Below are 27,844 nucleotides of genomic sequence, written 5' to 3'. Positions count from 1 at the left end.
TATAATGTTTCCATGCGTTGTAGCTTCTATTATTGTGAAAGCAGAGTTCCAGGTCATAGTAAGTAGAATTCTGAAGATCATAAATCAAGCTAGCATCCCCTGAAAATATCGAGGACAATATTCACAAAATGCAATATTTGGTAAAGTTATAGTAACCAGTGAACCACAGGGATTAAATATGAGATTGGATGCAAAGTGTAATCATCTCAAATAACAAAAGAAGAGAATTATAATGAAGCATATAATTATCTAGAACAAAGCAAAAAACAATTAAATATAAGCACCCGGGACTATATCAGCCCCCAGAACGCACAAACACACAAACACGCCACACAGACATGCCTAGAAGAATGACGGAATTACCTTTCTCCATGTAAGGTCTTCTGGTCCAAGGGGCTGAGCAGGACTTGAATAGTTAAAATGCCTTGATTACTATGAATGCATCATGAGTAAGAAATAGTCAAAAGGACCAGTTCTTCATAGAAAACATAGAGCTCACTTCAAGTAAACAACAAACCTTGACAAGATAAGAATGCATTTTCCTAATTATTTTGCCAGCGATAATTCTTAGATACTACACCAGCCAGCTAGGTTGCATAGCATCACTTGATGAAACAAACAGTGCTATCTGCAGAATAAAACAAAAGCACCATTAGTGCTCACTTCATACACATTTCATATTACAGAAAAGTTGGGTTTTCCAAATGCAGCAACACATGATGATGGCCAGTGATGAGAACACAATCATCATTCTACAATGAAATCCATGCTAGGGCACGACTGAGAATTACTATGGAAGGTTGGTCTTTTCTGAAGGATAAAATCCATAATGGGGGTATAAGGTCCTTGCCCTATTAGTTGGCAATTACATATAACAATGTTTAAAAAAACTGAGATACCAGTCTTAATTATCTATATGGTGAAGATAGGAAAATAAAGACGTATGGGAGTATTATAAGCAATAGTGATAACATGACAGAGGTTCTAGATAGTTTATAATAAATAGGAAAAGTATGCCTAAATTTCACTTTAACTAACATAAAAGCGTGGGCTTATTTGGGTGGTAGAAGGACAGTTCAGCATATCTCATGCTCTAGTCTTTTTTTCCAGGAGCATCATAGTTATGAAATTGCCAACTAATCTAACTATGCATGATATTAGAAGAAGAAACAATTTTGTAAGTAAGATAGGAAACCATGAAGATGAAACTATCTTCTGAGTCTTCAGATGAACATAAGCGTTGAGATATTCAGATTGCACTGCATGTAAACTATGTATGTTATACACTTTTCCCCTTGGTCTCAAAAATAATATTGATGAGCTGTGTTTTATTTCACTGGTACACAACATTTTTGCCTTTACTTTCCAATGATTTTGAAGCTGGGCCAATAAGCTAGAAACGTTCTGACTGTCCGACCTTATTCATACAAATTGCTTCAAGAGATATATTAGTTCGATTTAAATGCTGTTATACTATACCTAAAAAACAAGTTTAGGTCTGACATATTTTAGCACTCCGTAGGACTGCTTATTTTTTATGCAGGCATGCGTGTTGCTATGTTATAACAACCATGATGGACACCCGCAGTATTTTCATTTGTAAGCAAGTTAAAGTGTTGCCTTCCTATCTTACATATTTAACTTAGAGATATTTTTCTTACCTACTAACTTAGAGATATTTTCATGCATTGTTTAGTGTTTAATTTACATGTTAAAGCAAATTGCAGGACCAAGATGATACTTAGGCAGCAGTCAAGTTCAAGTATCTCCAACAGGTTCCTATCATCATCCAGTGTTTCAGCTACCTATAAAAGCTGGTACAATTTCAAGGCAGACAACCTAGTAAAACCCAAGTGCTTGAAGACAACAGTATAGCAGTTACTTTCGAACTACATTGTAGAGCTACAGGCTGCTACCTGGACATACAAGAAAAACAAAAGAGCAACGGCTGCGGGTACGTTGGGTATATTAGCGGGCTTATTCCATCTTAGTGTCCGTCCGCCTCAACGTCTATACAAAGGATTACGTATGGGCAATATTGAAACTGTACTTTCCAGTAGTATCGCTGCTGTATTTTTTGCAGCTTTCGTAGTTGCTGGAACTATGTGGTATGGGTCAGCAACAACCCCAATTGAATTATTTGGGCCTACTCGTTATCAGTGGGATCAGGGATACTTTCAGCAAGAAATATATCGAAGAGTTAGCAATGGTTTAGCTGAAAATCTTAGTTTATCAGAAGCTTGGTCTAAAATTCCCGAAAAATTAGCCAGCTCACGTGTAGTGTTCTCATGCTTGTGTATAATTAGCTTAGCTATTATACTCTATCTAGCCACTGCCATATTCCTATGCTTAAGTTAGTCCATGCTTTGAATCTAGAAATATTCTGCATGATGAAAGGGTAGACATATTTCATATGATGCCACCATAACTCATGTGTGAAGCATAGATATAAGACCATTATAACGAAGATAAATAAATGGCACAACATATGCTAATTCTACACAAGCCAACCTAGCTAGGTGGCAACCTCAACCTAGATAAAAAAACAAGTTATGGTGGCGTTTACTTATGAGAAGTATTTATTAAACCTGAATAAGCTGCTTAATTTGTGGATTTGAAAAAAAGCAAGGGATTATGAGAGGTATTTATTAAACCTGAATAAGCTGCAGTCATTAGTTGCAGTCAACCCGGTAAATGAGACATGCCCTCATTAGTTGCAGTCAGTAGTTGGATAGAATTATTGAACTAAGAATCTAAGATATAATGTGGTAAAAGTAAACTAAGTTCCAGGATTCTAAATTAAACAAATACTTTGCTCAACCACAAATGTACTGGTATCATGATGGGTGATGTAAAGACAAATTAATTACCCCTTATGCAGCCTATGAGCAGGAGCACCGCCCGGTGGAGGCGGTTGCATAGGACTCCGGGGAGCAGGCCGAGGCTACTTTTAACTTTGACAGCAGAGGCTACATGAACATTTAAAAGGTCTTAAGAACAATAGCTGCAAGGGTCCATAGCTATAGGTAACCAATTTAAGAGACGATGATAAAAACACAATGGTCAGTATGTCACCTCTAGATTCAGAGTTCGTAGCTATTAAAACAATTGCTCTACATATTTTTGATAGGGTGAAACTGAATTCAATGTATGGTTCACGAGGCATTAACATGATTATTATCACTGTTAAGTAAAATGTAGAACAGAGAACAAATTTTCTTGCCATTTTTAAGCTATCAAAAGGTTTCTCGGCAACATGTATGGTAGAAGTAATGAACAGAGAGTTAATTTATTCCAGGATCTAAGAGGAAGTGATATATAAAAAAACTAGCTGGCTCCCGGATCAGCAAGCCAAAAAAAAATAGAGTAGGATAACTCACATGCTTGTCGATGCATTTCCAGTTATCGAAAGACAAGGACAATGCTTCTACCAGAACTCATCATCAACACTTTCAAATAATTTTTCTAAACAACACAAGTGTCATAAGGTATTGCTTCAGTGGTATCGGAACAAGTACATATCAAAATAATAATCTATCGCGATCAGTATACACCTTCAGGTACCAGAAAAATCAAGACGGTAGATTCGTATCTTTCCATTACCTTGCAAGATAAGAAAAACTGACAAAGGCAGGAGGACCCGAGACAAGCATCCAATGGTGCATTGCACACTAAGAATCCAGCTAGCATTCCTTGATCAGTAAGGTAATCCTAGAATAAACAAAAGAGGTAGAGAAGGGGTTAGGGAGAGCTAAGTCAGACTTGGAAGTTTACTTCAAAATCAGAGAGCGGCACTCAGTTATGTAACAGGTGTAGTAAATCTCACAAAAACCTCATCTATGTAATACTATATATATAATGATGCACCATGATCATTTATCTAATATTAAAGCTGACCCCAAATAAATTAACATGGCGAGATCACATCATTTCAAGTCATGATCCTACAGATGATTATCTTATAATGTTAAATACTGATCGATGTACTATTTCTAGAGGACAAAACAAATATAGACTTTACAAATAGGCAGCAAGGGTATCTTTTGACTTTTACTTTACCTTGAACTACTTCTCCTCGTTGTATCCGCGCTAGCAAAATCATATATGAAATCAGACCCTATGTAATGGCCTCTATAAAATCTGCAGCATTCAAACACGTGAATGAGTCAAGAAAAAAAAAAGAACGATATGATAGACAACCGAGAATAAATTTAAAATACTCTATTGAAATAAAAGAGTTCTGCACTAAGGTAAACAATACTCAAACTTCCAGGGATAAGCCAATATAGAGTCAATCATCTAAAAACAATAGCGGGAAAATGAACAGAAAGAATTAGAGTTAACCCTGTGCAAAAAAGAACCAGTAGTACAGAACCTGGCAAAATTCTAATTGATTATCCAGAGAAATAAAACGTAAAAGACATGATTCACTACTACTGGTTTTCCAAGTCTGAGTTACTGCAACTCTAATTGAGTTATTGCATATGATGCGATGGTTTGTAACAAGACTGATTCACTACTTGATTTCATTGGCTTGAGTCATGACAAGGAGATGCTGCTACCTCTATAAAAATAATAAAGCATGAACTGGCAAAACAAGTATACACAATTTCTCTGGATACCCAAAACATGAAGTCCCTATTTTTCCCCCACTTAGTTATTCGTCATTTCTCAACATGCACCAGATTCATCCATAAGCAAGCATGGAGCCTATTTATCTTAGAACCCGATATCAAACAACACAATATCAGTCAAGCAATGATTGCCTTTCCTCTAAATAATCTGATTCAGTGTGACCCCAAAATCAAAGATTTAACTGCCTAGGAAGGTCCAAATGTGGTTACCTGCTCACATAGTAGAGGCGGTGAATTCGCCGGCACCACCCATGGACTCTGATCCACTCGTTGATGGATTGTAGTTGTTGACCAACATAGATATAGCAGCACAAGGGCGGGCACATGACCCATATCATCGTCCAGGCAAAACTACACAATGGCCCCCTCCTTGTGCATCCTTTCCTCACACATAAGCACAAATGTTGTCCTCTCCTCTAAAGTATTTCTTCCTGGGAAGCTTGTGCTTACATCTGCAACCTCAAAGCCAGAACAAAATTTGAGCTAACAAGGACCCCATTTAACCAATCAATCAATTATCCATTAACTGAAATACCAGCAGCTACAACCTAATCAGAACATCAGCACACGGCCATGTACCAGCAACATGACAATGCAGCACTCGTACAGGGCATCACCACCATAGCCCTAAACCTAAAACTAACCACATCTTGTTGGACAAACCATCACAATACACGAGCGCGATGGAAGGGAGAAGAAATAGCTCACATTATAGTTCTAGCCGTGGAGCAAGCCATCGAGGTTGCTGAAGAGGAGAGGGCAGCCACAGCCTACCACCGCACCACGGTGGTGAGGCCCCGGCCACGCAGGCGACATCAATAGGTGGTAGTCGCCAGGAGCATAGGTGTTGCGAGCCCGAGCCCAACGGCTAGGGTTTCGCGGGCACGCGCGCTTGGGTGTTGTAGGGTGGCGCGGAGGCGTGGATCCAGCGGAGAGGTCCATGGGGGCATCACGCCGGGGCGCCGCGGCACCGGTATCAGCGAGAGGTGGCGGGAGCAGTGCCGGTGAGACCGATCTGCGAGGCTAGGGTTTCGCGTACCGCGCGTGCCGGCACGGGCGTACATCATGGCGGCGGGGAAATTGGCAGAGAAGAGGCAACAGATTTTCACCGGTCTACGGCGGCGGCGGCGGCGGCGGCGGATGCGGCAGGTACCGGCCGAGGCGGCGGATGCGGCAGGTACCGGACGAGGCGGCGGCTGGCGGCGGCGGCATCGCAGTGGGGAATGAGATCACGAACGGGGCGCCGCGCGTGCGAGCGAGGAAGTTTTTTTAGAGGAAGCGGGTCAAGATGCTAAGCGGGTGAGGGATCCGGTTCGGCTGACCCGCAAAAGTTTAGGAACCTCACCCGATTCGACCCTAGGGTCTATCCGCACCTCTCCTCTCCTCTCTGCAGCGGGCAGAAGAACTTCGCCGTCGCACCGCGCCGCGCCGCCACTGGAGCAGGAGAACCGCCGGCATCGGAATAAATTCTTCGGGTAGATCACACCGCCGGCCGGATCCTCCACACCCCTTTTTCCCTTTTCCACTTGTCTCCAAGTTATCTCTGCCGCCGCCCGCCGAAGCCGTGAAGTGAAGGAGGCGCTCGATGCTGGAGAGGACCCCGAGCTAGCGAACCTCCCCGTCCCCAACCACCTTCTCCAGCGTCCTGCCTCCCCCCTGCCGGCCTCTCTTCATCAGCAGCGGTAGAACCCCCAGGTACTGTATGAAAGAACTCTGCTGTTTTCAACGATGCTTGTTTGCCCAGGTATTAGAGATGTTGTTCTCCTCTCCCACCCGTTCTGATTGATTGATGGGTGTGGTGCTTGTGTGACATGGCGTGGACTAGGGTTTGTCTGCTCTGAATTTTGTGATATCTCTGAATCTCATGTCAGTCATAGGATAATTATCTGCTTATACAATTTTGATTGCATTTGTGATTTTGTGAAGAGATTAAGAAGTCGAAAGCAGTGCACACCTGCACGTCTTCTTGTTTTTCACATTGACCATTTGACACTGTCCAAATTAACTCTGATGATGAACCATAATGTCAAAAATAGCAAATATGTTTTATGCGAAGCTCTGCCTTCCTTGCGAGATATTCTAGAACCATACGTTTCAGTGCCTGCTGTCAAAGTGAAAGTTGCATCTTAGTGTTTCAGATGGGACAACACAACTCCATCTATTGGAAACAGTGACAGACATGGCATCTTACTATGATTAACGTAGTGAAATTTGCTGCTACTTTTTCTGTTATTTTTAATCTACCAAGAGTGTATGTCTTTGTAAACAAGTTCAACAGTATCTTAGTTTCTTGTTCTGCATATTTATTACATAAACATTCCTTAATACAGCAGTTCAAAAAAAAAAACATTCCTTAATACAGTATATGTACAGAAACGTCTACAAGTTCAACAGGAATGCGTTTAAGCAACATCAAGTTGATTACTTAGACAACATCTGCAAATGTGTTTAAGACTAGCTAGGTTGTATCTTTTTATGAACCCATTCTTCTCCAAGCTTGAGTGAACCACTAGTGTGCTCAAATTGCTAAGACTATGTTCATGTACGCTCATACTCAGCCTATGCAAAATACTGAGTTCTTAAAGACATTTCCCTTGTTTTTTCAATTCATCCGGCTAAGAAAATCAAAGAGGAGGATAACAAACCAAAGAAGTAAAGTCTATTTTCATGTAGATGAACCGAGCCAAGCGAAGGAAATCCTGGTACATTTCCCACTGGTTGGTATATTTTGAGGTTTGGGTTTTTATTTTATATGCCATGTATACCCAAGTCACTGGTATTTAAATTTTGCACCATGTCACCAGCTTGTACTTGACGTACTGCTCCGTGACCGTCTGGTAATCCAACCGTGGTAGCTTAAGGTTTGGGCTAGGATGGTGGTAATGCGCCTGCCCTTCTTACTTACTGCCATGTTGAGGTCAATTTAATTTGGTAGCTTCGGGTCAAATTTCTTTGTGTTTATAGCTTTGGCACTAGGAGGTGTACTAAGTGGGTCTCTAAGTAATTGGGCCACGTAGATTTCTACATGAAATGCCATTTTGAGTTACTATCGAGAATGAAATACAATATCACCTTGTTACTCTTTGTGCTACTGTAAACTGTTATACCGGCTGGTTCTAGACACATGTTTCCTATTTTCCTCATTCAAACATTCTTCATCCATGAAGTGAACCAACACCTCATTATTTTATCTGCATTCAAATATTGGTCCTCCATGAACTGTGCCCATGATGAACACCTCATGTTTACTTATGGAGAACATAATTTGCCCCGTAATATATCCATCAAATATTGGTCATGCATGAATAGCAGGCTGCAGCCATGATCCACCGATCCAGTGGAGCAGACCAAGGCGCAGCTTCCTCGGTGAGTGTCGGCGTTGTATGCGGCCAGCGTATTAATTCTTGGTTACTTCTCGCATCATCTTCATATAACATGTCTATTGTTGTGATCGTTGAGCGCAAAGGGCGCGTTCTCTGGTTAGCATCTTCGTTTGCACCGTAAACAACAGAAATTTCTATATATATGTCAACAAGCAAAAAACTTCCAAGTTTATAAATGTTTTCTTCTACTCCACAATTACAATAATCTGTGTTATGAACCGTAGGCACTGTACTATGATCTGTGGACTTCTAATTCACAACAACAAAAATGCAAATTTAGACTGTCCAAGAAAATGAGCAATTCTCTTTATGTTTGCAGGACCTTCAGGAACACAAGGACCGCATCGCCTCAGCCTCACACTAAGAGATGGCCTGGCCACTACGCCAAGCACCACCCGGTGCTGCCCACGTGCACATGTCGCACCGCCGGCCAGTTGATGGCCTCAACCACGCATCTGCTTCCTCTGCATGCAAGGAAAGGTGGGAGCGAAAGAAGAAAGGTAATAGCTCTGCCTGCCTAAACCAGCTGGTGAGTGTGACTAGTGCCTTCTGTAAAGTAGTATACTGTTGATAAAGTACATATTCTTTGGCTGTCGCTAAATTCAGTGTATACTTGTGAAATTTTCACTAGTGTATTTTCTGCATACTACAGAACGTCTGGTTGCCAGTTTGCCACAAGAGTCTGGATCCAGTGAGCCCAAACCTTTGAATAAATAACACATGTTGCATTTTAAAGTTACAGTTAGTTCTTAAAATATATAACTCTATGTATTGATGATAATTTAGTACATGGAGAACTGCCACTTGATTTGTTGATCAGTACTCATGTGCCAGTATGTTTCACTGACTATTGCATCTGCCAGTATGTCATGTGAGTTAGAAAAATCACACCTAGCAAAGTTTCTGCCAGTATGTCATGTGAGTTAGAAAAATCACACCTAGGAAAGTTGATCTCAAGGAGCTCAACTGAGGTTGCATGTACCATCTGTATATTGCTTAGCAGAGTGATGACGGCCATTTTCTTTCTTGCACGGGGATATCTAGTCCCATTTTGGGTTGTTGGGAGTAATTTTCTTGCATGGGGATGATTATTGTAAAATTATTTCTTGATTCAAAGGACAAGTAGAAGTTCAATTAACTTAGACACTTTGCAGATACCTCACAGAGGATTTGTGATTTGATAACCACGGAAGAAGAAGGCCAAGGAGAAAATAGGCCAAGAGGACCAGACCAAGAAGTCTTGGTAATCGAAGGACCCTTCCGATGTCGCCGTGTTGTCTATTCCGTCGTGATCACTGTGAGCTATTGAGTCCTACCGTGGTGGTTCTGGAGATGGAGCTGGCTTGAGGCTGCAACTAGCTGTTCAAGCCAAAGCTGCAGAGGAGCGTGGCGAGCTGTCGTGAAGCTAGCTAGATTGCTAGGTGAAGGTTTCTACACTGGATTTGTTTAGATTATCAATTAGTTTGGATTTTGTTGTGTTTGCATTTGCTAGTGTTGGCTTTAAAGTTCTATGTGATGGTTTGTTGGAGTTATATATATTCACTTTTATTAGCAGATGGTGTTGTATGCTTGTATGCTTTTGTTGTTTCTGTAGGGAGTTTGTTGTTTAGCAGAATTCTCAAATTCTACTATTTAGTTCAATTTGACTAACTACATAGGCACAAATTGGGGCATTTGTGAAAATGCCTTAGTAGCTTGCTACCTATTGGGGCACTTGTCGAAGTGCCTCAAAAGGTAGCCACCTGCAGGGGCACTTCTTCGAACTGTCTCAAAAGGTATCCACCTACAGGGGCACTTCTCCGAACTGCCTCAATAGGTGTATATCTATTGGGGCACTTCTTCAAACTGCCCCAATAGGTGTATATCTATTGGGGCACCTCTTCAAACTGCCCTAATAGGTGTATACCTATTAGGGCACTTTTCCAAACTGCCCCAATAGGTAGAGCATTAGAGGCATTTTGGCTAAAGTGCCTCTAATGAGAGGTATTTAGGGGCATTTTGAAAAGTGCCCCGGTGCAAAGTGCCCCTAAATCCCTACCGTGTACTAGTGCGTCCCGCTTGCTAAATCGCTTGGCCACAAGGCGAGATGGCCAGATTTGAATATTTGATGTGTCGCGTACCTTTTACCTTTTGAAAGATATTACTATGATCTAGTGTGACACTAGAAGTGACGAGTGTGCTCGCCAGCAATAATTATGTTGCAATTATGTAAATAGTGCAATACTTGTCTTGCCTTCCTAGGTGAACAGTTGAAGTACCCGCAGAAGCATGGATTTGATTACCGAGCGTAAGACTGTTCATAGTGGGGGTAACATAGGTGGTAATATCACATATCCCAAGGTATTTTGGTGACATGACATGACAATAATTTAAGAAAGAGAGTGAGGTGGTAACTAGCTATGTTACCATAACATCACGCATTCCAAGGCAATATGAGTCTACAAAATAAAAAATGACACAATACATGAAATCACATCTAAGTTACTACCCACTATGGAGGTAGTAACTTAGACTAGTAACATAACATATGTTACTAGTCTAAGTTACTTCCCGCTATGAGCAGCCCTTTACTGGCAAGAAATTGAAACACTGATAAATGTCTTTCCCGCGCAAAAAAAAAAATCAGAATCTTTGAATTAGGGCTGGTTGGTTAGTCCACCATAAACCCTATTCGTTTTTTTCTTCTATATCTCCCGATGCACTAACCCCTCTATTCCGAACTTTTGAAAATCGGATTTGGAGTGTTTTGAAATTTTACAGAGTTTTCAAATCTAAATTTTATATGGCTATCTCATGTGGTATTTAACCTGTAATTTTTGGTAATGTCCTTTGCCAGAAATCCCGGTAGCCATTTCAAAGTAGGATAGTAGGTCAGCACTTTTGCACCCATTTTTACCGTTGTAAGTGTTTCGGTACATATATTTGAACTATTTTTGGAACTATTATTTATTGGATGCTACAAAATAAATAGGCGGGTATTTTATGTGACTTATATTCACAATTTTACCATCTCAACCAAAGTAGCGAGGAAAACCATGTTAATGGAGACTCTCCATCCAGTATATCATAATTAATCTGCGACGCTGGGAAAACGTGGCTTATGGGTGTAACGGCATGTAGAATTGAGTGATGTGGGCATTCTTTTACAGCCACGTAGGATTGATGTGTTGGAGGATAGAGAATAGTGAAAGAGAAGGTTGTCTTCGCTCTAGAAAAGGGATGATCCCTTAAAAAAGTAAGAGAATGCGAGTTTCACCATTGTATCACATTTCTTCCCTTAGCCACATGATTTTCTACCATTTTTTAAAAAATTGTAAGAGATACCAATAAAAAATAATGCATTATTCACTACAAGGAAAAGCCTTATTGCCGGCGCACCAGAGCCCGCCGGTGCGAACAGGCCGGTGGTAACAAGTTACCGCCGGCGCACCAGCTGGTGCGCCAGCAGCAACATGAATTATCCCCGGCGAACCAGGCCTGGTGCGCCGGCGGTACGTTTTTTCGAAATTCAAAAAAAAAGCCCGATCCAGATCTAGATCTAGATCTAGCTCGGGTTCATCTAGCTCGGGTCCTCGAAAACAGTGGTCGTGCGTCGCCTTGTCGTCATTGCCGCGCCGGAGGAGAATGAGGCCGGAGGTGGTGGTGGTTTAGGAGGATGAGGAGGAGGAGGATGAGGCCGGAGGTGGTGGTTGTGGTTTAGGAGAGGAGGAGGAGGAGGAGAAGATGGCCGGAGGTGGAGGTGGTGGAAGAGGAGGAGAAGGAGAAGGCCGGAGATGGAGGTAGAGTCCCGAGGTGGAGGAGATTACCGGAGGAGGAGGAGGAGGAGGTCATCGGAGCCGGAGTAGTAGGAGGTCACCGGAGTAGTAGGAGGAGGAGGCTGTCGGTGAGTATTGCAAGGAGAAGAGGAGGAGGAAAAGAGAAGAAGGGGGAGAAGTGAGGAAAGAGAAGAGGGAGGAGGGCCGGCATGAATATATAGTACAGCTTACCGCCGGCGCACCTAGTATGGTGGTGCGCCGGGGGTAATTTTTTATTTTTTTCTCCCAAATCTTAAACCTGAAAAAAGTCCTGTTTTCGTTTTCCAATTGACGAATCTATTTTTTCTCTAAACGGCCGTAGGCCGTTGAATTCGAATAGGAAATTTCGCGTAGATAGATTTTGATATAAAAAAGTTTTTCATCGGAGGTCGTATGCAACCAGAAATCCCGTTTTACCGAAAGATGACGCCATTTTGCATAATATATCGAAATTAATTTTTTCAAATTTTTATTAAAGCTAGATTACATAATACATGGGCAGTTCAAAGGATTTTATTTTTTGAATTTTCTATCATTTTCTTTTATTTTTTTGAAAACTGAAAAGGCGATTCCCGGGGGGGGGGTTTGGAGAGAAAAATTAATGTAGGCACCTTACCCCCGACGCACCTCTATGGGGGTGCGCTGGTGGTAAATTGTGTACCCCCGGCGCACCACCATAGAGGTGCGCCGGGGGTAAGGTGCCCAGATTTTTTGTTTCCGGCCAGAATTCTTCGAATTTTATTCCCGGCGCACTAAATTTGCTTGTGCGCCGGCAGTATAGGATCTTCGCCGGCGCGGCCTAACATGGCTCGCCGGCGGTATTTTGCCACCGGCGCATGAATTTGCTGGTGCGCCGGTAGTGCTATTTTCATCTATAGGCCTTTTCCTAGTAGTGATTGTACCCACGTTGTAGCTATTGTCTTCTCTAGATGATGTGGAGGGCGAAGGAATACCATTGTACATGGCCTCAGAGGACCCCAAAGCCTCTCGTTCCACATCGTTCATATTACATAGATGATCACACATTAATGCGATGATTACACCCAAAGCATCGGTCAATACTCGCTATCGGCCTTGTAATTTGGGTCGCACCACAACTCTTGCTTGTGCATGCGGGGGAAGAATTCGCAGCCGAAGTCCTTCCCTTTGGAAACAAAAGTGAAACTATTATTAAACACAAGTGAAACTATTATGAAACAAAAGTGATACATGCAAACTATTGTGAAACATTGTGACAAAAAGTGAAACCGATAACGTCACTGCGGACATCACTCCAGTTTGTTTCACAGAAATATTCATGTTTCAGTTATGTTTTAGATTTGTTTCATAATTTTGTGAAAGAATTGTTCACCACATGGGTGACATCCTCTGGTGCAGTTGCCTTTAAAAACAGATTTTCGGCTACGCTTAAGGGCATCTCCAGCGGCGCGGCGCATTTTAGCGTCCGCGCGCGTCCATTTGCGTTGGCCCTTTTGGTCAAAATCGACCGCGCGTCCATTTGCGTCGGGGGTGGCTCCAGCGGCACGACGCATTTTTTTAGCCGAAAACATTTTTTGAAACATGAAACATAATTTACCACTGGTAGAAAAAAGGGCTTCCGTCCAGCCCCATTAGTCGCGGAAATATTCGAACCGCGACTAAAGGGGGCTTTAGTCGCGGTTCGGGAGGCAACCCGCAACTAATGCTCCATCCGCGACGAAAGGGTGCCCCTTTAGTCGCGGTTGGTAACACCAACCGGGACTAAAGGGCTATGGAAGGATGCGGCCGGCGGAAAAACCTTTAGTCGCAGGGTACCCCTTTAATCGCGGTTGGTAACACCAACCGGGACTAAAGGGCTATGGAAGGGCTATGGAAGGATGTTTCACTCCCCACGCACCCTGCACCCCCCTCCCATGGATCGCCTTTTTTTGCTTTGTAAAATACAAAATAAAATGATAGAAAATTCAAAAAAAAATTATTTTCAGATTCTTGTATGTTATGCAACCTACTATTCGGAGAAATTTAAAAATTCGAATTTTCATTTTTTTTGCAATTTTTTCTTAAAAAATGGTAAAACCACAATAACTTTTGCATACGACGTCGGAAAAAATGTATAATATATCAAAAAAATCCTGGGAAAAAGTTACATCCGAATTCACCAGGGTTTACCAGGTTAGCCAATTTTTAGATTCTCAAAATTCCAAATGGAAATACAAAAGCAGGAAGATTTTAATTTTTGCTATAAATTACGGATTTTATATATTTTTTATTTTTAAAAAACCTAAAATTAATAATTTCATCCTGCATAAGATTTTTACCCAATTTTTAGATTTTCAAATTTTTAGGTTTTAGGTTTGGCAAAAAATATATTTAATTAATTAATAAAATTAAAAATAATACAAATTTAAAAGTTAATGTTTATTTATTTGTTCAAGATTATTATTACATCATTAGTTTTGTTTATTAAAAGAATTATTTGAAATTCAAACAATAAAGAAATGTGACATCGACCAACATGTTAATTGGATTGATATGATACTACTATCACATACATACGCGCGAAGCACTTGGATGCGGAACGGGATGGAACTCGGAAGTTAAGCGTGCTAGTGCTAGAGTAGTGGGAGGATGGGTGACTGAGCGGGAAGTTTGACCACGAGTATGTAGTTTGACTAGAGATAAGTGTAGTTAGAGATAGAGACTAAACTATGCAAATAACAGAAATAGTAGAAATTCTTAAAAAAATAGAAGAAAAAAAAGAGGGAGTGAAAAATAATTAGAAACCCAAATGAATTAAAAAAATAACTCGAAATAGCCTTTAGTCGCGGTTCGTGTTACAAACCGGGACTAAAGGTCCTTCGCCCCGGCGCATGCCAGCCGCCCACGTGGCGGGGCCTTTAGTCGCGGTTCGTAAGCAACCGCGACTAAGGGGGGATGCTTTAGTCGCGCATCGTTAGTCGCGGTTGCGCAACCGCGACTAATGGCTGTTGCGAACCGCGACCAAAGCCGTTTTTTCTACCAGTGTACGTACTTAAAACATGAAAAAAAACCCTAAACGCCTACTGCTGATCATCGTCGTTGTGCTGCTCCTCGTCGCTGTCGAGCACGATGAGCTCCGGTATCACCCACGGCCGCAGCCGCCAGGGGAGGGTACGCCGGCGCACCGATGACCCACAAGTATAGGGGGTGTATCGTAGTACTTTCGATAAATAAGAGTGTCGAACCCAACGAGGAGCAGAAGGTGTTGACAAGCAGTTTTGATGAAGGAATCACTGTAAATGCTCACAGACAAGTTTTCAGAGGGTTTTGATATAGCAGATAAATAAAGTACAAGTAAATAAAATGCGAGAGAAATAATTGCAGCGAGTGGCCCAATTCTTTTTAGCACAAAGGACAAGCCGGTTTGTTTACTTATAATGACCAAACGTTCTTGAGGACACACGGGGATTTTAGTCTAGTGCTTTCGCTTCATACGGCCGATTAATCTTCATTGTTTTGATAAGTGTTGTGTGGGTGAACCTATGCTAATGCACCGCCCTTCCTAGGACTAATACATACTTGTGATTATACCCCTTGCAAGCGTCCGCAAATACAAGGAAGTAATTAAGATAAATCTAACCACAGCCTTTAACTCTGAGATCGTGCTATCCCTCCTGCACCGATATACTAACGGGGGTTTAGGTTGCTGTCACTCCGGCAACCCCACAATTAGCAAACGAATACAAGATGTACTCCCCTAGGCCCATAAAGGTGAAGTATCATGTAGTCGACGTTCACATGACACCACTAGAAGAATAACACCACAACTTAAATATCATAACATTGAATATTACTCAACCATAATTCACTACTAACATTTAGACTTCACCCATGTCCTCAAGAACTAAACGAACTACTCACAAGACATCATATGGAACATGATCAGAGGTGATATGATGATGAATAACAATCTGAACATAAACCTTGGCTCAATGGTTTCACTCAATAGCATCAATAACAAGTAGTAATCAACACCGGGAGAGTTTCCCCTATCAAACAATCAAGCTCCAACCCAAATCGTTACAGCGGTGACGAGATGCAGCGGTGGAGATGGCGGTGTAGATGGTGGAGATGATGATGATGATGATGGAGATGATGTCCAGCTCGATGACGATGGCGATGGCGTCGATTTCCCCTCCGGGAGGGAATTTCCCGGCGGATTCCTCGCCCGCCGGAGAGCTCTTTCTCTCTCGGTATTTCTACGCTCCGCAGAGGCGGCTCTGTCAATTCTCCGTAACTCCCCGGGGCTTAGGTTTTCGGGACGAAGAAGTACGCGAAGGAGAGGCAGCCAGAGGGGGCTGTGGGCCCCCTCCCCACAAGGCGGCGCGGCTAGGCCTGGGCCCGCGCCGACCTATGGGGGGGCCCATGGTGGCCCCTCTCGGCTCCTCCTTTTGGCTCCCTTCGTCTTCTGGAAAAATAGGATTTTTCGTATAATTGTCGTCAATTGTTGATCTTCCGAAATATGGTGTCCTGACGGTGCTTTTTCCAACAGAATCCTGACTCCGGTGAATAATTCTCCAATGATCATGAAACATGCAAAATAGATGAAATAACATAAGTATCATATCTAAATATGAAATATATCAATGAATAACAACAAATTATGATATAAAATAGTGATGCAAAATGGACGTATCAACTCCCCCCAAGCTTAGACCTCGCTTGTCCCCAAGCGAAACTGAGCTCAATAAACAAGACCACATGTTTATGGAGTGAAGAGTCGATAAATAAAATACGGACAAGAAGCATCATATTGATTTACACAAGATATTCTAGTAAACATTCTCCTCATATAACTCATCTTGGAATAAGTAAAGAGAAATCACAAATAGAGGTGCATAGGAAATCATAAACGGTTATGGCAAACTTTGTTCTTGGTCAAAGAACTACTAAAGGATTGCACTTATCTTCTAAGCAAAGCTTTCATATTACAGAAACTCAAAACGGAACTCGGGTCCAGATGCTCCCTATATTTGGGCCAATCAATTGCTGCCAGATCGGTGATGGTAGGTGTATTTTGTGTTGTATTTTCAGCTGTAGTCAGAATTAGGAATAGTGAGATGGCCCACCAACTGCACGCATTTATGGCATTGTTTCCGTTGCGACATGCACGGTACAAATGGAGAGGCAATATCCTAGACTGATTGTTGGAGATCTGGACCGTGATTTCCTGCTGAATTAGTTGGCTGAAGTTTGGACGACTCGTTCAATCACCATTCGCGGATAGAATGTTTCGCTCGCAACAATCCTTCGAGGAGGTAGCGGCAAAAATTGTTTGGGGGCAGATCCATATTTTGCTGCTGGTGTTTAGCGTTCGCACGGGAAACACTGAACGAGGACCTGTTTGTTTTGGGAGGAGCAACGACTTATACACATCTTTTAAATCGCAATAGAAAAACTGGTCAGATATTTTCTCGTTTCTATCTCTTATATTTTGTGATGATCGTGAGTCGTGAACTCGTGATGAGCTAAACTGGCCAAACTCCACGCCACGGCCCCAGCCTGCGCAGGGCACCTCTGTGAAAAGGACCACTCTGAACACCACGCAACGCCATCACCTGCACAGCAGTTCTTCTTCTACAATTGCATTCGGGATGTGTTTTACAACTTGTATGCACAAAACAAACTAATTCATCCTTAATTCAGTAGCTCACATTTTCTATTATTTTCGATGTTACAAAATAAACCAAATTTTCGTCGAAACAATTTATATTGACACCTAGTTACGAGCTAACATTTTCATTACTTATTTTGTTCAGAAGAGTAGACACACATAATGTTCTTCATCAACTGTAACGGAAACCAGGCACCTTACTTACTTACATCTGCTACGGAATCCAAACTATTTCAAACCTAAATCATTGCCTCACATGCCCACAGATTCGATGATACAGCTGGACACACAAAAAGGAAATATTAGGACGCTGATTGTCCTGACATTTCAGAAAATGGTCCACACAACTACACAATTATTCAGTTACCTTTTTGTTTTTTTTGAGAATTTGTTGGCGTCAGAAACCCACCGGCGGGCAGTGACTGGCCAACACCGTAGAGCCGGGAACAACTAGGGCTGCGGCTGGCCCCAGTCCCTCAGAGCGACGGCCCGCAAAGCCTCCTGGTCGCGCGCCGATGCAAATTGCAAGGGCGTGCCACCCGACCTATACCCGGTCGTGAAGGTGTGGATGATGCCTCGCTTAGTTTCCCCGCAGGCACACACGTACACGTTGAATACGAGCCTCGATCGGCTCTCGGGTTATCCCGTGAATCGGCTCATGGAGCCGATCCACCCATGATTCGTCCAAGGTGGCCGAATATATGGTGGTCCCGCTTGATCAAGATAAAGCATATGAGATCCACGACGATCTAGGGTTTTCACCGCATAATCGGATCATCCTACTCACGATTGGGCCTCGCGCTCGCGCACGGTGACCGTAAGACAGCCCTAGACAAGGCCTAAAAACCAACACGAGGTTGATCCTCGGAACATCCTGTCTAGGGCCGAGCAAACTACACCCTACACGCCGCTGGATCCTCCAACCCTTTGTAAGGCCTAACTATTGCAGATATTAAACTAATCCCTGATGAATCAAGGAGCAATCGTAACGGATCAGATCTACTAAATAACGATCAAGCGGGGTGCCGCCCCTGCACCCATGATGAGGCACAAGGACGGCTAGATGCGCAAGGGTTGCACTACGACAAGATATGATACTAAGAACAATGCTAACCCTAACACATCTATGATAACTACGTTGCTCGCCATCAAAAAGGCTTCGATACGAGCAACGCATGAACAACGTGGGCAGGCTCGTGCTGCCTAGATCGCAAGATGCGATCTAGGCAGCATGGTGCTTACCGGAGAAACCCTTGAGACGAAGGGGTTGGCGATGCGCCGAGATTGGTTTGTGTTGAACGTTGGTTGTTGTTTATTCCATAAACCCTAGATACATATTTATAGTCCAGGGGACTTTCTAATGTGGGCGTGCACCAAACCGTGCACGGGTAAAACTCTAACTTCTAAACTAAGATGCGATCTAATATGTTACAGATACATGGGCAGTTTAGCCCAACTTGGTAAACAAGGCCGATTCACGTATTTTCTTCCATGTATAATCTTCACGTCCATCTTGATCGCGGCCCACCTCTGACTTGGTCAAATTCTGTTGATAACACATGCCCCCCTGGTTTTGGAAATGACATTTCCAAAATCATTACGCTTTTCTCTCGTAGGGTCATGTCGTGGCAGAGCAGAACCGTCGCAGAGTCCTTCATCATGATAACCTGCCTTCTCAACTTCTCCGCACGATTTGACGATCCCGGCACTACTTCCTCGAACTGCTCGTGGCATTGAATTTCCACTATATCCCCTTTTATTTATCTCGCCACGAACAGTTCTCCTCTCGCATCTCCTTTGCATTAGCATCCCAAAAAGCCCTCCCTGCATCAAAATGTCTTCTTCTTCCTCTCGCTCCATCGGATCTTTCCAGCCGGTCCTCCACATCCCGCGAGCCGACGCCGGAATACAACCCGGCGGAAGTCCACGCGGCCAACATCCGCCGCGCCATTGCGGCCGGGGAGGAGTCGGACCATGACTTCTCCATCCGGTCCGAGGACGACCGGCCTTCGACGGACGGGGAAAGCGACCTCCGCTTCCTTGCCAACGGGGAACCGGAGGAGGAGAGCGATGACGATCGCTTATCCTGGGATGACTTCACCTCCTCCGAGGGGGTGAAGGAAAAGGAAGAGGAGGAGGACGACGACGACAGCTCCTCCGACGAGCCGCCGGCCAAGCGGTTCTGCCCTTGGCCGGGCAACCTGAGCGACTTCGACAGTGACGAAGACGACGCTGACGAAGAAGATGAAGACAACGAGGGCCCGGTCGGTGGCCATTGGGGCGACGACGAACCCGCCGGGAGCAGCGCCGACGGCAGCGACTACGGCGACGACGAGGGCAGTGATGGCCCGTAGATAGGACTTCTAGAACAGGGCCAGTAGTAGTAGATGGGGCAATATATCCCCTAGTATTTCCTTTTGAGAGCAATTGGCTCTTTATGTAAGAAATCTCGCCTATTAATGAAGAACTTTTCCCCAATTTGATTTTGCCGATTTCCTTTGAGTTCAATTGAGCCGATTCCCTCTTCTACTGACCTTGCCGATTCGTCCCCTTTGCCAATGCGTAATGAGCCGATAGCACCGCATCGGTCCTCTAAAATTCGCCCTTCCCTTCTTCAACTGATGATTTTCTAAATCTGGCAGAAAATGCGGGATCTTCGGGAAAACCTTTGAACTTTTCTAACCAAACCCAATAATCCTCTTCAATACTCATCATTTGTGAAGAAGGTTGCAATGAAGGATCAGCCGATGGTATCCCAATCGGCTCTTTAAACAGAGCAAAATAGAACATCCACCAGGCCTGCTGCCCCCCGAGTCTTGGCCAAAGCAAAAACAGAAACGAGGACGCGTAACTTAGCTGAATTAGCCTGGGCTTGATCATGCAGAGCCAACCGACTTGCACATAAATCGGCTTGCAGAGAGCCTTCAAGGTGGGCTGCCCCCCGAGCTTCTTCAGTCCGCTCCTAGCGCCCTGCTGGTCAGATCGGCTCCTTTCCTTTGGCGGATCTAATGCGATCCATCCTCGACCTGATCTGCACGTCCAGGCTGCTCTTGAAGAGAGGATCCGAGCCCTTAAATTACTCCATTGAGGAGTTCTTCCATTAAAATCCCCCTTCGTGCTTCATTATTCCTCTTGAGTCGATGGCCGCGCATCGGCTACTTCTCGATTCTAAAGTCGATGCCCTCGCATCGGCTGTAAAAATGTTTAAAAATTTTAGGCCGATTTGTGTATCGGCCCCCATAGTATTATCCATCTAGGTGCCCCCCCGAGCCGATTCTGTCAAGAGAATTGATGATATCGGCTCGTCAGGTAGTCCCTGTCGGGTCAAACGTTGATCCCAGGCAGAATGGATGGTGAGGATAATTTTGGCCGATCGCTGGAATCGGCCTCCACGTTGCTTGCTCGGTGAAGGTTTTGTAATGTCCCTTCATAAATTTTTGGGGGGCCGATCGCAAGGATCAGCCTCGCCACGTTTGCTTATTGACGTGCTCTTGCTACTCGTCCAAGCCGGTGGATAGAACCAGCCCAATCTCTGACTTTATCATGTTGGTGCGTTTGCTGTTGTCCACCTCGGGTGCATCGTGTAATCGTGGAGTTCTACACTTCGCCGGACGAACGAGCACCATGTTCGTACCAGCCGATGTTTCATCATCGGCTTTCCTTTGCTTGGGGCGCCACTCTTTTCTTTGTGGCAGTCCCTCTTCATCCAGGGTCCTCTGTACTTTCGCAGCCAAATCAGGTCGTGCCTTCCTCAGCGTATGCAAGTATAACCTTTCGGCTTCCTCCAGACCGCGCAATCGCTGAACCCTCGCGCTTTTGTGAATGGCTGAGACCATCGGGGCACCACCTTGGACGGTGGTACCTGTCGTCTTCGTCTTCCCCTCGTCTTCCGAATCCTCGAGATCTTCCAACCGAGGGATCTCAGCACGTCTCGTTTTGTGGTGGGAGAGGCCCTAGGCGCTCGAACACGGACACGTTGGCTGCCTCCTTCTTTTCCGGTTGTATTCTGGCGGTTGCCGATTGTTGGCAATCGGCTCATTCCTCGAATCCCAGCGAGTGTCCGAAGAAGGGGCAGTCCCAGTGCCTGGCGTTGTCATCTTGCTCCCTTGGCTTTTCCGTGGCACGGCGCTCGTGCTCCTCCTCATTGTGATCGTGCCGACGATATCTTCTGGCTCCTCTAGCCAGACGATCTCTCTCATCATCGTCGCCGTGTCGCCGGCGTTGGTCGTACTGACTCACATACTTGTTGAGGAGGTGATCAGAGAGGGGTCCCACCGGGCGTGCCAGAATGTGTTGGCGTCAGAAACCCACCGGCGGGCAGTGACTGGCCAACACCGTAGAGCCGGGAACAACTAGGGCTGCGGCTGGCCCCAGTCCCTCGAGTGACGGCCCGCAAAGCCTCCCGGTCGCGCGCCGATGCAAATTGCAAGGGCGTGCCACCCGACCTATACCCGGTCGGGAAGGTGTGGATGATGCCTCGCTTAGTTTCCTGCAGGGCACACACGTACACGTTGAATACGAGCCTCGATCGGCTCTCAGGTTATCCTGTGAATCGGCTCATGGAGCCGATCCACCCATGATTCGTCCAAGGTGGCCGAATATATGGTGGTCCTGCTTGATCAAGATAAAGCATATGAGATCCACGACGATCTAGGGTTTTCACCGCATAATCGGATCATCCTACTCACGATTGGGCCTCGCGCTCGCGCACGGTGACCGTAAGACAGCCCTAGACAAGGCCTAAAAACCAACACGAGGTTGATCCTCGGAACATCCTGTCTAGGGCCAGCAAACTACACCCTACACGCCGCTGGATCCTCCAACCCTTTGTAAGGCCTAACTATTGCAGATATTAAACTAATCCCCGATGAATCAAGGAGCAATCGTAACGGATCAGATCTACTAAATAACGATCAAGCGGGGTGCCGCCCTGCACCCATGATGAGGCACAAGGACGGCTAGATGCGCAAGGGTTGCACTACGACAAGCATATGATACTAAGAACAATGCTAACCCTAACACATCTATGATAACTACGTTGCTCGCCATCAAAAAGGCTTCGATACGAGCAACGCATGAACAACGTGGGCAGGCTCGTCGCTGCCTAGATCGCAAGATGCGATCTAGGCAGCATGGTGCTTACCGGAGAAACCCTTGAGACGAAGGGGTTGGCGATGCGCCGAGATTGGTTTGTGTTGAACGTTGGTTGTTGTTTATTCCATAAACCCTAGATACATATTTATAGTCCGAGGGACTTTCTAATGTGGGCGTGCACCAAACCGTGCACGGGTAAAACTCTAACTTCTAAACTAAGATGCGATCTAATATGTTACAGATACATGGGCAGTTTAGCCCAACTTGGTAAACAAGGCCGATTCACGTATTTTCTTCCATGTATAATCTTAACGTCCATCTTGATCGCGGCCCACCTCTGACTTGGTCAAATTCTGGTGATAACAGAATTCGGCAGGTGAGCTGCTCGATATATTAATAGAAGAAGATTGACCCAGTTAATAAGGGAAACCGGGCCCAAAAACCGCACAAAGCGACCCAGTTTATAAGGGAAACCGAGTCGAAAACCCGAAAAAGCGGAACAAGACTAACACACACCCTAAAACGCCACAAAGTCGATGTCTCCACAGGCGGCGCCTTCAAGAAGGTAGCGGCATAGCTGACGCCGTCGCCCGCTCCGAAGGAGCTCGGGTTTTCACCCGGAGATCACACGACACACACAACGGCAGGAGAGTCCGCACGCGATGACGCCTACAAGAAGGGGAACGACACCAGAAGGCGCCTCCGCCATCGGCACCGGACAGGCACAGTGCAGAACTTTCGTCCGGCATCCTCTCCACCGTCGGGCCAACCAGCAGGGCATGAAGCTTGTCACCACCCAACGAGCCCACGAGCGCGCTAGCGCCACCGATGCACTAGGCAGCCACCGGAAGCCGAGCAGCGCCACGCCAGGCGAACCGCGTCCACCACAAGCCAGACAGAAACCGCGCCATGGCCGGACGGGGCGAGAAGCAGGACGGACGGCGAGCTGCGAAGAGCAGCGAAGGCCGAAGCCGCCCCGCAAACCCGCCGGCAGGGCCGACGCGCAGGGGCACCGACACGAGGAGCGGTCGGAGATGCGCCGCGGCATGGACGACGGCGAACCACACCAAGGCTAGGGCGACGCGGGCAGGAACGCCTCCACCAGGGCACGCGGCAGCGAAGAACCGCGGGAGGCCCCCGGGGAAGACAACAGGACAGGGCGCACACCGGAAGGGCCGGGGAGCGGCGCACAGGCCGCGGCCCTCCAGGCCCAGATCGAGCCCAAACGGGCCCAGATCGGGCCCTCCCCAGCCAGACCGCGCCATGGCTGGGCGTCGACGGCGGCGAGCTGCAGGAGGCAGCAGGGGGGCCGCGAGGCGCGACGCCACGGCGAGGGGCGCAGGAGGGGCGGAGGACGGCGGCGACCTCCGGGGTCCGGCATGGCGTCCTCCCTCCGGGACGGCCGCGCGGGAGCCCGAGAGGCATAGATCCTCGCCGCCCCCTTCATCGGCGGCGGACGGCTTAGCCGTCGGCGGCCTCGGGAGGCGACGAGGGAGCGGGCAGGGGGCTAGGAGGCGGCGGCGGCGGGCTGGGGTTGGGCTCCCCTGTCGCCCGAGGGAGGCGACCAAGGGGAGCGGTTGTGTGAAAGTGGCCTGGTTGCACTGACTACAGCCCTAGTTACCTTTTTATCCACCGGGCGTTTGTGGATTGACCTGCGGAGTTGATTCCACGGAATCAGAGGCCAACGGTACGTCCAGGCCAGCCATGCAGCTAGGTCCATCGCCCACACCACTCGTGTCCACCAGGTTCCCAAGCACGGCCGCACCCGCCGCCACCGGACCAGCATTGCTGCGGACCGAGTCCTCCCATTGCAGATTCAGCACTGTTGCCTCACCTGAATACGGCACATAGATGCAGCGCATTAGCCCGAGATCCCGAGAAATTTGCGTACCTGCTAACCGATCTAGCGGGAAATCCATGGCTAGGCAAATCCGTCTCTCCCCTGGTGGCTGACACTGCAGAATCGCCCCACCGGCCGCTCGCGAAGAAGGTAGGAGAAGGGGGGTGGGGGGAGGGGGAAGCGCAGGCCTTTCTGGATCGTTTTGGAAACGTAATTTATCTCAGGGATAACCCATTGGAGCCTGGAGGAACTGGAGTACTGGACCAATGGTCCTAGAACGCTGCCCCCACATGTCCAACAGGTCCGGAACGGCCCCTCCGTGCCACGACCGTCCGGCTCACACGGCACGCAGCTCGCTCCGTCCACGTACCGCATGTCCCACCACAATTAATGCACATGTATTCATCTGTCGATCGTTTTTCCGCACGTAAATATTCGGACGGGAAATGGCCCTGCCACGAATCCCCACACACAATTCAACGGAACAGATAACGAGATCATCTGAACCCATGTCCCAAAACGCCTCTCCCTTCGTATTAGAATTTATATAGCCAGGCTTTCATCCTCAATCATAACAATCTTCTCATAATCATTGATAACCTTCAAAGTCATATTCAATCAGATAAAATTTGTACTAAACAAGAAAGCATAAAAGACATGATTAACTAGATCATAACATAAATGGTTGGTTCGCAACAACTCAATTGCTTGCTTAAGATAGAAGGACATAGGTTTACTGACTCGACATAAAAGTAAAAGATAGGCCCTTCGCAGAGGGAAGCAGGGATTAAATCATGTGCTAGAGCTTTTCAAGTTTTGAAATCATATAAAGAGCATAAAAGTAAGATTTTGAGTGGTGTTTGTTGTTGTCAACGAATGGTAGTGGGTACTCTAACCCCCTTGCCAAACAGACCTTCCAAGAGCGGCTCCCATGGAGGACGTTATCTCTACCAGCAAGGTAGATCATCCTCCTTCTCTTTTGTTTACACATGTATTTTAGTTTTATTATGGATGACACTCCCCCCAACTTTTGCTTTCACAAGCCATGGCTAACCGAATCCTCGGGTTCCTTCCATTCACATACCATGGAGGAGTGTCTATTGCAAAATTAAGTTGCTTACTGATAAATCAGGGCAAAACATGTGAAGAGAATTATTAATGAAAGTTATTAATTGGGGCTGGGAACCCCGTTGCCAGCTCTTTATTGCAAAATTATTGGATAAGCGGATGTGCCACTAGTCCGTTGGTGAAAGTCCGCCCAACAAGATTGAAAGATAAAACACCACATACTTCCTCATGAGCTATAAAACATTGACACAAATAAGGAGTAATATAGTTTGAATTATTTAAAGGTAGCACATGAAGTATTTACTTGGAGTGGCGCAAAATACCACATAGTAGGTAGTTATGGTGGACACAAATGGCATGGGTTTGGTCTAAGGTTATGGATGCATGAGAAGCATTCCCTCTCAATACAGGTTTTTTGGCTAGCAAGGTTTGATAGCAAGCATAAAGGTTGAGGGAAACAAAAAATATACATGTGATAGAATCAATCATGCATCTTTCTTGTAAGCACAAGCAATTTTAACTTCATAATACTAACTCATTAGCATAAAGATAATAGAGTAATATATCTACATGTATTTCCCTTTTCTATTCGAACATCAACGTGTTGTTGCTATTGACCAATGCTAAGTTTGCCAAAACCAAATAGATTTACTTGATGCTCCCAAAGTGATATCAATACTAATGTCAAGAGTAATCATATAAAAGAGATTGCAAACTAAAATAAGGTGTGCAAAAAGTAAATGATAAGACTTCTCATTAATATTCCATAACGATAACTCACACCAACGGATACATAGATAACCAACTAAGAGAGAGATACTTCCACACAGCAACCTATTCTATATGATAACTTCCCTACTCATGATATGACACTACTTGATAGTAAAAGATAAAGATAGTGATGATGTGATACCGCGACACTCCCCCAAGCTTGGAACAAACCAAGGGGATGCCAATACCGATGATGAATTAATCCTTCAGCGATGATGGTGGATTCTTCTCGACAAGCTTCTTAACAAATTCCTTTAAATCCTCAATCTCATAGGTGCGGTTGCGAATCAGCTCCGAGTTGTGCTCAACGCGGCTCATAAGCATGTCAGATGGCGAGTCCAGCTCCTAGAGTTGTTTCCCCACCCTTCAGCTTCAGGTTTCATCTCTCCTGCAATGTTAGAACGATCTATATCCCAACCACTTGGCAAAACTACCTTGGGGGTCCTTTCAGCTTGACGATTGTAGATTAGATTGCGGAAAGGGTGGTAATTGCCTGGAGAAGCTGTCCTTGGAGCTAAGAAGCGACGTGGAACTGCTCCTCCGGTAGCGATCCGTGCACTTCTCTTGGTGTTGGACGGATTTGATATCACGCCAATGCTTGCAATGGTGGCACGCGGGTGTACTCGCGGAATTTCCTCCACTTCTTCCTCATCTTCGCTCTCGACTTCTTCCTTCAAATCAGGGTCTTGAATATCTTCCTCCAAAGGTCCCTTGTCTTTGTTGTTGGAGACCATGGTGCTTCTAAATCAAAACAGATTCTGGCAGAAAACAGCTCGAAACAAAACACGACGAGAAAACGATATACGGACCTCTAGAGATCCGGGGGATTATATAGCAAATATTTTTACAACAAAAGGAAGGTTCCAGGCCGAAAACGAGTGAAAATGGGACGCCGAGGGGCTGTCACCATAGGGCGGCGCGGCCAGGGTGGGGCCCGCGCCGGCCTATGGTGACGGGCCCTCGCGCGTCTCCTCTACTCCGTTTCGATCTCGTAATTTTTTATATTTTCCAAAAACAGCAGAAATATTGTTCGGAAAGCTAAACACGGACTTTTTATTACTAAAACTGTTACCTATTCAAAGTCGGGCTTAGGTTTTCGGGACGAAGAAGTACGCGAAGGAGAGGCGGCCAGAGGGGGCTGTGGGCCCCCTTCCCACAAGGCAGCGCCGCCAGGCCTGGGCCCGCGCCGGCCTATGGGGGGGCCCATGGTGGCTCCTCTCGGCTCCTCCTTTTGGCTCCCTTCGTCTTCTGGAAAAATAGGATTTTTCGTATAATTGTCGTCAATTGTTGATCTTCCGAAATATGGTGTCCTGACGGTGCTTTTTCCAACAGAATCCTGACTCCGGTGAATAATTCTCCAATGATTATGAAACATGCAAAATAGATGAAATAACATAAGTATCATATCTAAATATGAAATATATCAATGAATAACAGCAAATTATGATATAAAATAGTGATGCAAAATGGACGTATCACGCGTCGCCGGTGCTGGAGGTGGAGGGGGCTGCGGCTGTGGCGGCGGTGGAGGCGCCCAGGGCGCGGCTGTTGCGGCGGTTGAGGCGCCCAGGGATGCGGCTGTGGCGGCGGTGGAGGAGGCGCCCAGGGATGCGGTTGTGGCGGCGGTG

The 27,844-nt window shown here is 45.7% G+C and overlaps 1 long non-coding RNA gene across 1 annotated transcript; it reads right to left on the bottom strand.

The window, feature by feature from the left end:
• Positions 1 to 3,067: 3,067 nt before the first annotated feature.
• LOC124653694 lies at positions 3,068 to 5,489 on the bottom strand. Its single transcript, XR_006987997.1, has 4 exons — positions 5,343 to 5,489; positions 4,845 to 5,086; positions 4,060 to 4,140; positions 3,068 to 3,711 (listed from the first exon to the last, which is right to left on the bottom strand). It is a non-coding gene; the product is annotated as an uncharacterized LOC124653694 (long non-coding RNA).
• Positions 5,490 to 27,844: the final 22,355 nt, after the last annotated feature.

The sequence above is a fragment of the Lolium rigidum genome, chromosome 5 (genome assembly GCF_022539505.1).
Source record: "Lolium rigidum isolate FL_2022 chromosome 5, APGP_CSIRO_Lrig_0.1, whole genome shotgun sequence".
Taxonomy (NCBI): Eukaryota; Viridiplantae; Streptophyta; class Magnoliopsida; order Poales; family Poaceae; genus Lolium; species Lolium rigidum.
This window is presented reverse-complemented; position numbering and strand designations above follow the sequence as displayed.